Raw genomic sequence first — 11,800 nt, forward strand, 5'->3', positions numbered from 1 at the left:
ACGTAATTTGTATTTATTTTACTAGTGTTTTGAACATTTCCCTCCATGCTTGTTTACCAACTGTTATCAACTTTTGTAAAATATATTTTTATAACATTCAAATGAGTATTTATTGGGAGCTATGTTTTACTCTCCAGTACATGAGCTTTTTATAGAATGAAGACATTAATTTTAAATATTTGCTGTAAAATTTTTCCAACTGTATTTTTATCATTATTTTTACATATGTAAATATCAAAATTTTAAGTAATCAAATCTGTAAACCTCCTTTTCCCTTGTGGTTCTTCCTATTGATCTGAAAGTCAGTTATCCTACCCTACAGAAGTTATTGACAAATATTCAATTCCATTTTATACTAATTTTCCTATTTAGTCTTTCATCCGTCTGAAATTTATCTTGGTTTCAGATACTAAGTGAATGCCCCTTCCACTGCTTAACTAGTTTTCTGAACTCCATTTTGTGAAAAATAACTCTTTGTTTTACTTTTCATGATCCTTTGGCATTTACTTAAAATATACCATAGGACTCTACTCCTGTTCAGGCAGTGTATATTTCAATAGTAGCTTTTATCCTCCTCCTTTTCTTTTTCTTTTTTTGGATTTTTTAACTTAATGCTCTTGATTACTTTCCCTTCCAGATAAACTTTAGAATAATACAGTTAGGGTAAAAAGAACCCTAATAAAATTCTGACTGGAAAAAATAGTTGAGGAAGTGAAAATTAGAAACTATCAGTTTCCTTTTATAGGAACATGGTAAGACATTTATTTTACAAAAAGTTTTTTAAAAATATTTCACACAACTTTGCGATTTAATTTATATTTGGAGCATCCATTTTTATGATAATTAACACTAAATACTTCTATTTATTTTTTTCTAATAGAGATACTTAGGTGAGTACTTTTCACATTTCGTTTGTGTTCTAGTTTGCTAGCTGCCGGAATGCAACACACCAGAGACGGATTGGCTTTTAATAAAAGGGGATTTATTTTGTTGGTTCTTCAGAGGAAAGGCAGCTAACTTTCCACTGAGGTTCTTTCTTACGTGGAAGGCACAGGATGGTCTCTGCTGGTCTTCTCTCCAGGCCCCTGGGTTCCAACAACTTTCCCCGGGGTGACTTCTTTCTGTATCTCCAAAGGCCTGGGCTGAGCTACAAGTGCTGAGATGAGGAATGCCGCCTGCTTAGCAGTGCTACATTGCAATCTCTCATTTAAGCACCAGCCAATTAAGTCAAACATCACTCATTGCAGCAGACACGCCTTCTAGCTGACTGCAGATGTAATTGGCAACAGATGAGGTTCACATACCGTTGGCTTATGTCTGCAGCAACAAGACTAGGTATGCTCACCTGGCCAAGCTGACAACTGAATCTAACTAACACAGTTTGTTATATCAAAAGCCATTACATCATTTCAATTAACTTGTTCTTATACCTTTAGAGGTATTCTTATGGGCTCTTCCAGGCAGTTTAATCCTTGGAAATGTGCATACAATGCAGGAATATCTCAGCTCCATTATACTACATGTAATAGCCGAGGAGTGTAAAAATATAGAAGAGGATGTTTACTCACTCACTGTTCAACAATAGTAATTAACTGACTAGTTATATCTGTAGGAAATTAATCTTTCAGAAGCCAAAGGTTGCACAGGAAAAAGACAAACGGAGGCCAAGAAAAGAGGACTAAATAAATCACAGAATTGATATACCATTAACCTTTCATTTTTTGTACCAACTGAAGGGAAGATTAGTAGAGTTAATAGAGCACTGTGGATAATTCACCCATGCGGATTAAGGAGGCAATTAGTTGACTTCTACACAGTAGAAAATAGATTATGACATATATGTATAATCTATAATGCACAAAACCAAAAATCAACACAAATATAACAACTGGTAGTAGCTTTCATCCATTTCGTGACATAACTGATAATTTCAATAAACTCTCATCAGAGAAGGGATCTAAAACACAGTGGTTAAAGTTTGGTTTTGATTTTTTAATTTAGAAACCAACAATCAAAATCCAGATTAATAAATAATATTATTGATTGGTTAATATTTATTGTGGGATTACTATGTGTTAGGCTGTAAGCTAAGAATTTCAGAAACATATCATTTAATATATACAAGCTCATATTTTCAAACAACACTATACTGCTTCACAGGAACTTCATTTATTCAACCAAAAACCTACAGTTCACCTACTGTAACATGATGTCTGACCTCACTTATACTGAAAACATTCAAGGGCAGGGGCAATTACAATCAATATGACAAATGTTAAAATACGAATTTTATAGGATGCCATCACCTAACCCAGGCCGGGGAGGTCAGAAAAAAGTCTTCCCAGACACCAAAGCAGAGAATGAGGCAGGAGAAGGGTGTTTCCATCACAGTAATAACAGGTACAAAGTCCTAGGTGTGAGACAGAACATAGCATACTTGAAGCTTAGGAGATGAATATGAACCAGGGGTACAACTGTGAGAATCATAAGCATATTTTCTAAGTAATCTTGCAATAACCCTTGCATAAGCAATCATTTATTTCTGTCACCTGCTCATTGCTAGTTAGCACTACAAATGCCTACCTAGTTAACCGCAGGGGAGTGAGAAGAATAGAAATCACAAATCACCACAAATTTCTCAAATAACTAGGTGGAGTTCACGTAAAATTTAGATAAATACTGCTAGGAAGCAGAATCACAGAACTTTGGCCATGAAAAAGGAAGTAGAATCCATGTGTGCATAAATACACAGGTTTCTGCTCTCTGACAGCTGAAAAAGCATCTTGCTTTATTCAAGTTACAAGCTGTCAGAAAGTAGTAGTAGGCCACAGAGTTAGGACGTTAAATTTAAAACCCCCACAAAGAAAATACTGGAGAATATGCAGACTCACAGAGACAGAAAGTAGAGTACAGTGACCTGGAGCGTGGGGTAGGGAGAATTAATGCATAAGGAGTGTAAGGTATCTGTTTAGAGTGAAGGGAAAGTGCTATTAATGGATGGTGGTGAGAGAAGCAGAATATTGTGAACACAATTATTCCACTGAAATGGTAAACTTGGAAGTGGTTGAAGATGGGAAAGTTTGTTGTATATATGGTCCATAATTTAAAAAAGGAGAGAAAGAAAGTGCAACTAAAGAGATAATGATAATTAAATCAGTACATATCCTGGATGTGATATAATAATGGGGAAGAAAAGGTTTAAAAGGATGCTATTGGGACATGAAAAAATTGGAAGAAGATTGTAAGCTCTCCATCAATGTTAAATTTCTTGAACATGGTAACTGCACTTAAATTGAATAACCTCGTTTTTAGGAAATATACATAGGAGTATTAAGTGTTCAAGAAGTAAGATGTATACAATTTACTCTTAAATGTTCAGAAAATAGATAGGTACATAGGTAGATAGACAGATGGACAGATAGATGGACTGACAGAATGAAACAGCAAATGCAGCAAAACATTAAAACTGGTATATGTGGGTACCTGGAGAATGGGGTAATGGTATGTTAGATTTCTCTGTATGGGGTTTGTATTCATTTTAAAACTGTTCTTTAAGTTTGAAATTACTTTAAAATAAAAAGTTTAACAAAAAACAAAAAAAAATGCATTAAATTCTAGCAGGCTTTTTATTTTGTAGAAATTGGCAAGGTGATTTAAAATTTTTAAAGGATTTGCAAAGGAATAAGACTGACAGAAATGATTCTGAATAAAAGAAGAAAGTTGGAGGACTTATGTATCTGATTTCATGTCTTTATCAAGTTAAAGAATTTAAGACAATGTGGAGTTGATATAAAGGTAAACACAGATATCAATGAAGTAAAATGATGTTCAGAAATAGATAAAAATATATATGGTCAATTCATTTTCAAAAAGGTATTAAAGTAATTTAATGAGGAAAGAATAGTCTTTTCAACAAATGGTGCTAAAAAAACTTGATGTCCACATGTGAAGAAATGAACCTCAAATCTTACCTCATGCCATTTATAACATGGGACAAAATCTTTGTAATTTTCAGTTAGGCAAAGATTTTTTAGAGATGACATCAATAGCATTATTCATAAATGAAAAAGTTTAATGAATTGGACTTCAAAAAAATTTAAACTCCAGCTCTCCAAAACACTGTTGAGAGAATGAAAAGAAACCACCAAATGGAAGGAAATATATGCAAAACAATATATCTGATAAAGAACTTGTATGTAAGATATATAAGGAATTTTCACACTTCAATAAAATGACAAGAAAATAAAACAAAAATTGGCAAAAATCTATACAGACATTTCACCAAAAAAAACACACAAATGATAATTAAGCCCATGAAAAGATGATCAATTCCATTAGTCATCAGGGAAATGAAAATTAGAATCATAAGAAGATAATACCACCCACCAACCAGAAAGGCTAAATGAAAAAGATTGTTAATATCAACTGTGACAAAGCAACTACAATTCTTATACATTGCTGGTGGGAATAGAAAATGATACAGCTAATTTGGAAAAAGTTTGGTAATTTCTCATAAAGTTAAATATGCATCTATCATATAGCCCTCATACTCCTAAGTATTTACTCGAAAGAAATAAAAATATATAACCTGCCAAACACAGGGAGCCCAGAATAAGAATGAGAGTCTTTAATTCTGTATAGCTTAATGTAATATCTGGATACATCCCAGAGTATAATAAGCAGATAATCAAAAAGTATTGGTAAAGTCCCTGGAGGATGGGAGAAAAATTATGGAACTATTAAATATTACCATTGGGGAAACCCCTGATACGGTGTCAAACATTAGGGACACGCAAATCAATAGGCCAAGCCCTTGATCTTGAGGCTTGCTCTTGTGAAGTTTATGTATGTAGCAGAGAAGCTTAGCCCACCTACAGGTATGCCTAAGAATCACCTCTGGAGGACCTCCCTCTGTCTAAGCTCAACTATGCAAGTGAAATAATTGCCCTCCTCCCTACTTGGGACATGACGTCCAGGGGTGAAAGTCTCCCTGACAGCATGGGAGATGACTCTCAGGGATGTGCCTGGCCTTGGCACCGTGGGATCAACAATGCCATTCTGACAAAAAGGGTGAAAAGAAGTGTAACAAATAAGGTATCAGCGGCTGAGAGAGTGCAAACAGAGTCAAGAGACTACACTGGAGGTCACTCTTACACATGCTTCAGTTAGATACTGCTACCTACTATAACCTGCCAAACCCCAACCAAAACCATTCCTGTCAATGCTAAAGAATACCCAGGGCATTATATAAGATTCTACAAAGGTTCCCTGCACTAGGGTAACATCCCAGAAACCTACAACCTCCAGATGGATCCCTGAACCATATAAGTCCTGAAATGCATAGGCGCCAGCCTCTCCAGAACATCAACTAGTTCCATCCCCAATCCCATAATATCAACAGCCCTTCCCAACATGAAAAAGTTAGAATGGGCATAGCCCAAACACTCCCAGAGAGTGGAAGAAAGATCAAAGTTGATGGTGGAGTTACACAGAGAAAGTGGGGTTTAACAAATGAGTATGACTGCTGAATCAGTGTACTGATATTTCTGTTGGTCTCCAGTGTCTTGGAGCAGTTAGAAGAAAAAATGAAAAATCATGAACTATAACCCATGACAAACTTTAAAACATGTTCTATAATCACTTGTTAAAATGTACATGGAAATTTGTTGTTTTTGTAAATATGTTATATTTCACAATAAAAATGTAAAAAGAAAAACCAACAGAAAACCTTCAAATAAGGATGGAGGACTGAAGAAGAAATGTGGAATCACTAGGATATCAAAGCCACCATAACAAAAAACAACCCTTAGCAACAGACGTGATATTACCACAGATGAAAACAGTTTTTTTCTCATAGTTTATACCTTTAAAAAAAAAACTTTCCTTTAATTATTAAAATAATAATAAAAGAAGAGCTACACCTGCCTCAACGTTACTTTAACCCATACTGCCTCAATGAATATTAGATAAAGAAGTATCCTGCCCACAAAAAGCTCCTGTATGTCAAAGCATACGTCCTCTTAATCTTCCGCATCCCAACACTTAACCTACTTCCTGGTCTCAAGTAGTATTCAGTACACATGACAGTGTATGCATAACTACAAAAGTAAACGAATGATTTTATTCCATGCCCTCAGAGGTCATCTACTGTGTTGTTTACATAGAATAGGATCTGGCAAAGTAAACATCTGCTGAGTAAGGAAAAAAAAATATATATATATATTCACAATAGAGACTGTATGAGAATGTTCATAGTAGTTTCATTCATAATAGCCCCAAATCATAAACAACCCTAAAGTTCATCAACTTTTGAATGAATAAGCAAATAGTGGTATAACCATATGGTACTCAGCAATAAAAAGGACAGGACTACTGGCAAACACAACAACGTGGATGAATTCCAAAACACACACTGTGCTAAGTGAAAAAAGAAACAAAAGACTACATACTTAGTGTGCAACAAAAGGTTACAAAACAAAGAAACATGAAATGATGGCCCATCCAAAGGAACAAGATAAAAATCCAGCAATTATCAACGAAGAGGACCATATTTCCGACATGCCAGAAAGAAAATTTAAAATAATGATTCTCAATATATTCAAGGACATAAATGGAAACAGAGAAAGAAATAAAGAATACGAGAAAAACAATAAATGAACAATATGGGAACCTTTCCAGAGAAATAGTGGAGTTGAAGAACAAGTTTAACTGAAATGAAAAATTCCCTAGACAGTGGCAACATCAGATTGGAGGCAGTAGAACAATTAGCCCAAGAAAAGATGCTCAATATCACCAGTTACTAGGGAAATGCAAATCAAAACCACAACGAGATATCATTTCACACCTTCTAGAATGGCCATTATCAAAAAGCACAGAAAACTACAAGTGCTGGAGGGGATGTGGAGAAACAGAAACACTTATTCACTGCTGGTGGGAATACAGAATGGTGTGGCTGCTTTGGAAGGCAGTTGGGTGGTTTCTCAGGAAGCTAAGCATAGAACTTCGCTATGATCCAGCAATCTCATTACTAAGTATATACTTAGAGGAACTGAAAGCAGGGATGCAAACTGACATTTATACACTGATGCGCATACCAGCGTTATTCATAATTGCCAAAAGATGCCCAAGTGTCCATCAACCGATGAGTGTATACACAAACTGTGGTATATATAAATATGATGGAATATTGTGCAGCTGTGTAAGAAGGAATGAAGTCTTGATGCAACACAACGTGGATGCTCCTTGAGGACATTATTTTGAGTGAAATAAGCTAGATACAAAAGGACAAATACTGTATGATTTCACTAATATGAATTAATTACAATATGCAAACTCTGGGAGTTAAAATCTATAGTTTGGTTTACCAGGAGATAGAAAGGGGGTAGAGAATGGGCTGATGATGCTTAAAGTGTCATTCCATTCTACAAATGCACTCAGTAATTCTTAGTATCATCACATAGATGTATGATCATCATTTCTTAGTACATTTGCATCGATTTAGGAAAAGAACTAGCAAAACAGCAGAAAAAGATATAGAATGTTAATATAGAGAAGAGAATTAAAATAATAATACTAATAATATATATATATATAAAGGAAAAAGAAAAAAAACAAAAACAAAAGATACAAACACACAAACAAACAAAAAAACCATATTTCAGGTGCAGCTTCATTCAGTGTTCCAACCTAGTTACATTACACTTAGGTATTATTGTGCTGTCCATTTTTGAGTTTTTGTATCTAGTCCTGTTGCATAGTCTGTATCCCTTCAGCTCCAATTACCCATTATCTTACCCTGTTTCTAACTCCTGCTGGTCTCTGTTACCAATGATATATTCCAAGCTGATTCTCGAATGTCGGTTCACATCAGTGGGACCTTACAGTATTTGTCCTTTAGTTTTGGGCTAGACTCACTCAGCATAATGTTCTCTAGGTCCATCCATGTTATTACATGCTTCATAAGTTTAGTCTGTCTTAAAGCTGCATAATATTCCATCGTAGGTATACGCCACAGTTTGTTTAGCCACTCGTCTGTTGATGAACATTTTGGCTGTTTCCATCTCTTTGCAATTGTAGATAATGCTGCTATAAACACTGGTGTGCAAATGTCTGTCTGTGTCTTTGCCCTTAAGTCCTTTGAGTAGATACCTAGCAGTGGTATTGCTGGGTCGTAATCCATTCTGCCATTCTATGTCTTTTGATTGGGAAATTCAGTCCATTAACTTTTAGTATTATTACTGTTTGGATAATATTTTCCTCTACCATTTTGGCTTTTGTATTATATATATCATATCTGATTTTCCTTCTTTCTACACTTTACTCCATACCTCTCTCTTCTGTCTTTTCGTATCTGACTCTAGTGCTCCCTTTAGTATTTCTTGCAGAGCTGGTCTCTTGGTCACAAATTCTCTCAGTGACTTTTTGTCTATAAATGTTTTAATTTCTCCTTCATTTTTGAAGGACAATTTTGCTGGATATAGGACTCTTGGTTGGCAGTTTTTCTCTTTTAGTAATTTAAATATATCATCCCACTCTCTTCTAGCTTCCATGGTTTCTGCTGAGAAATCTACACATAGTCTTATTGGGTTTCCCTTGTATGTGACAGATTGTTTTTCTCTTGCTGCTTTCAAGATCCTCTCTTTCTCTTTGACCTCTGACATTCGAACTAGTAAGTGTCTTGGAGAACGCCTATTTGGGTCTATTCTCTTTGGGGTGCGCTGCACTTCTTGGATCTGTAAATTTAGGTCTTTCATAAGAGTTGGGAAATTTTCAGTGATAATTTCTTCCATTAGTTTTTCTCCTCCTTTTCCCTTCTCTTCTCCTTCTGGGACACCCACAACACGTATATTTGTGCGCTTCATATTGTCATTCAGTTCCCTGATCCCCTGCTCAAGTTTTTCCATTCTTTTCCCTATAGTTTCTGTTTCTTTTTGGAATTCAGATGTTCCATCCTCCAGTTCACTAATTGTAGCTTCTGTCTCTTTAGATCTACCATTGTAGGTATCCATTGTTTTTTCCATTTTTTCTTCTTTGTCCTTCACTCCCATAAGTTCTGTGATTTGTTTTTTCAGATTTTCTATTTCTTCTTTTTGTTCAGCCCATGTCTTCTTCATGTCCTCCCTCAATTTATTGATTTGGTTTTTGAAGAGTTTTTCCATTTCTGTTCGTATATTCAGCATTAGTTGTCTCAGCTCCTGTATCTCATTTGAACTATTGGTTTGTTCCTTTGACTGGGCCATATCTTCAATTTTCCGAGCGTCATCCATTATTTTCTGCTGGTGTCTGGGCATTTGATCAGATTTCCCTGGGTGTGGGACCCAGCTGGTTGAAAGGTTTTTCTGTGAAATCTCTGGGCTCTGTTTTTCTTTCCCTGCCCAGTAGGTGGCGCTCGTGGTGCTCGTCTGTCTGCACGGCAGAATTTTTAAGAAGGGTGATTATAAATGTTTGGAAATGGACAGACGTTACAGTAGCACAGTACTGTATGAGTGACAGTGCTGAGTGTGAGTATGGGTGAAAGGGGAAGTCTAGAGTTGTGTATGTCACTAGAAGGTAAGCTAGAGGATAAAATATGGGACTCTATAACATAGAGAAACCTGTGATGGACAAAGACTGTGGTTAATTATACAAATATAAAAAAGTTCTTACATTAAAAAAAAACTACATACTGCATGATCTCACTTATAACGAGTTAGCAAACTCTAAAGGCAGAACTAAAGTGAATGAATGCAGATTACTGCTTGCCCAGGGTTGGGAGTGAAGGAAGGCACTAACCGCAAAAGTGAAGGAACTTTTGGGATGATGGAAATATTTTCCATCTTGTATTGGTGGTAGTTACACAGCTGTAAATGGCTGTTAAAAAATTTATCAAAACCATGAACTTAAAGCTGGGTGTATTTTACAATAAATTACATCTCAAATCTGATAAAAAATATAAACACCTTATAAAAATAGCTAAGTATCACCTCACTCCCACTAAAATGGTTATTATTTAAAAAATGGAATACAACTTGATGGCAAAGTTGCTAAGAAATTGTAACCCTTGTAGATAGTTGGTGGGAACATAAAATGGTACACACCCTATGCAAAACAATTTGGCAGGTGATTCCTCAGAAAGTTAAATAAAGAATTACCATATGAACTTACCAATTCCACTTCTAGATACATATCCAAAAGACTTAAAACAAGGGCTCAGAGAATTACTTGCACACCAGAGATCCTAGCAGCATTACTCACAATTGCCAAAAGATGAAAGCAACCCAAGTGTCCATCAACAAATGAATGGATAAACAAAATGTGGTATATACGTATAATGGAATATTAGTAGATCCGGCCATAAAAAAGAATGTAGTTCTGATATATGCTACAGCATGGGTGACCTTTGGAAACATCACGCTAAGTGAAATAAGCCTGACACAAAAGGACAAATATTGTATGATTCTTATAGGAAATAGCTAGAATAAGCAAATTCATAGAGACAGAAAGTAGATTAGGGGTTTCCGGGGGCAAAAGGGATGGGGAAATGGAGAGTTACAGCTCGGTGGATATGGTGTTACTGTTTGGGGTGAGGAAAGCGTTTTGCTAATGGCTGGTACCAATGGTGGCACAACATTGCGAATGTGGCTGATGCCAACTGAAAGTGATTAAAATGGAAAATTTTATGATATAAAACCAAAATTTAAAAAAAATGTAAAACCTAATATAAAAATGGGCAAAAGATATGAGTAATTTCATGAAGAGGGAAAATAGCTCTTTAGAAAAAAATAAATACGTATACTATATTGTATATTTGTATATGATATCTAAAGGGTGTTAGAATATCAAGCAATATAAAATCCAGTCTTAACTAATAAAAGTTTAAAAATTTTTAAATTCACTTGCCCAAGGTTGCACAGTAAATAAATAGGGCTGTCCTATCTCCTAGCTCAATACTCGTCACCACACTTAACAGTTAATATTCTAGCACATCCACAAAGAATGTGTTACATGTTTATATGGTATACATATATGTATACTTTTGCCGAATACATTCCCATATCACTACAATATTGATTCAAATTTAGTCCACTATGATATCAATGTTATGGTGGCTACATTCATAATCAATAATTCTATTTTATATTCATATAAAATTTGCCTCAAATTATCCTTTTTTTGAGCTATATCCTATTTATTTCCTTTCCATAACTCCAATTATTTGTGGATTATTATTTGTAATTCAGTTTCCCAAAAGTTTACTCATCTGACCCACTTCTCACATCTATATTAATAAAGTACCACTGATTCTACAATAATCTTGCAGACAATCAGTAATGAGTCAGTAAATATAAAAACTAAATGATATTTCCAAAGACTGAAAACTAAATACAAATTCCACTGAAACTTGGCTTGAGTTTCTATGGCCTTGAATAAAATGGAAATATTATATTTAACTTACAAATTGTATTTAAGTTAAAATTTTACATTTAAAAATTATAATCCAGTGGCAAAAATATTTGTGGAAACCTTCTGCAATGCATTTACCAAAAGGAAAACTAACAACAAAGATAGTGAAAGATATGGTAGGTGGTTATGCAGATGTACAAAAGGAAGTTAATCTTACTTTAGAAGACATTTGAATAAGTCACTGTTAAAAACAAGAGGCATGGGCCATTTTCACACACCAGATAACATTTTCTGCATTGCTAATTATTTCTACATCAGAAGATAAAGACAAATCATATAAAGGATTGATGCATAAACAATAAAATGATGACCCTGAATACAAATATATTAATCTCACTGAGAGATGATTTTTACAAAC

The 11,800-nt window shown here is 34.9% G+C and overlaps 1 protein-coding gene across 4 annotated transcripts in view; it reads right to left on the minus strand.

Annotated features, from left to right (window-relative positions):
* PRKD3 (protein kinase D3) overlaps positions 1–11,800 on the minus strand; it is a 132,830-nt gene that overhangs the window by 110,183 nt on the left and 10,847 nt on the right. The gene's annotated exons all lie outside the window — the stretch shown is intronic.

Source organism: Tamandua tetradactyla, chromosome 17, assembly GCF_023851605.1.
Source record: "Tamandua tetradactyla isolate mTamTet1 chromosome 17, mTamTet1.pri, whole genome shotgun sequence".
Lineage (NCBI taxonomy): Eukaryota > Metazoa > Chordata > Mammalia > Pilosa > Myrmecophagidae > Tamandua > Tamandua tetradactyla.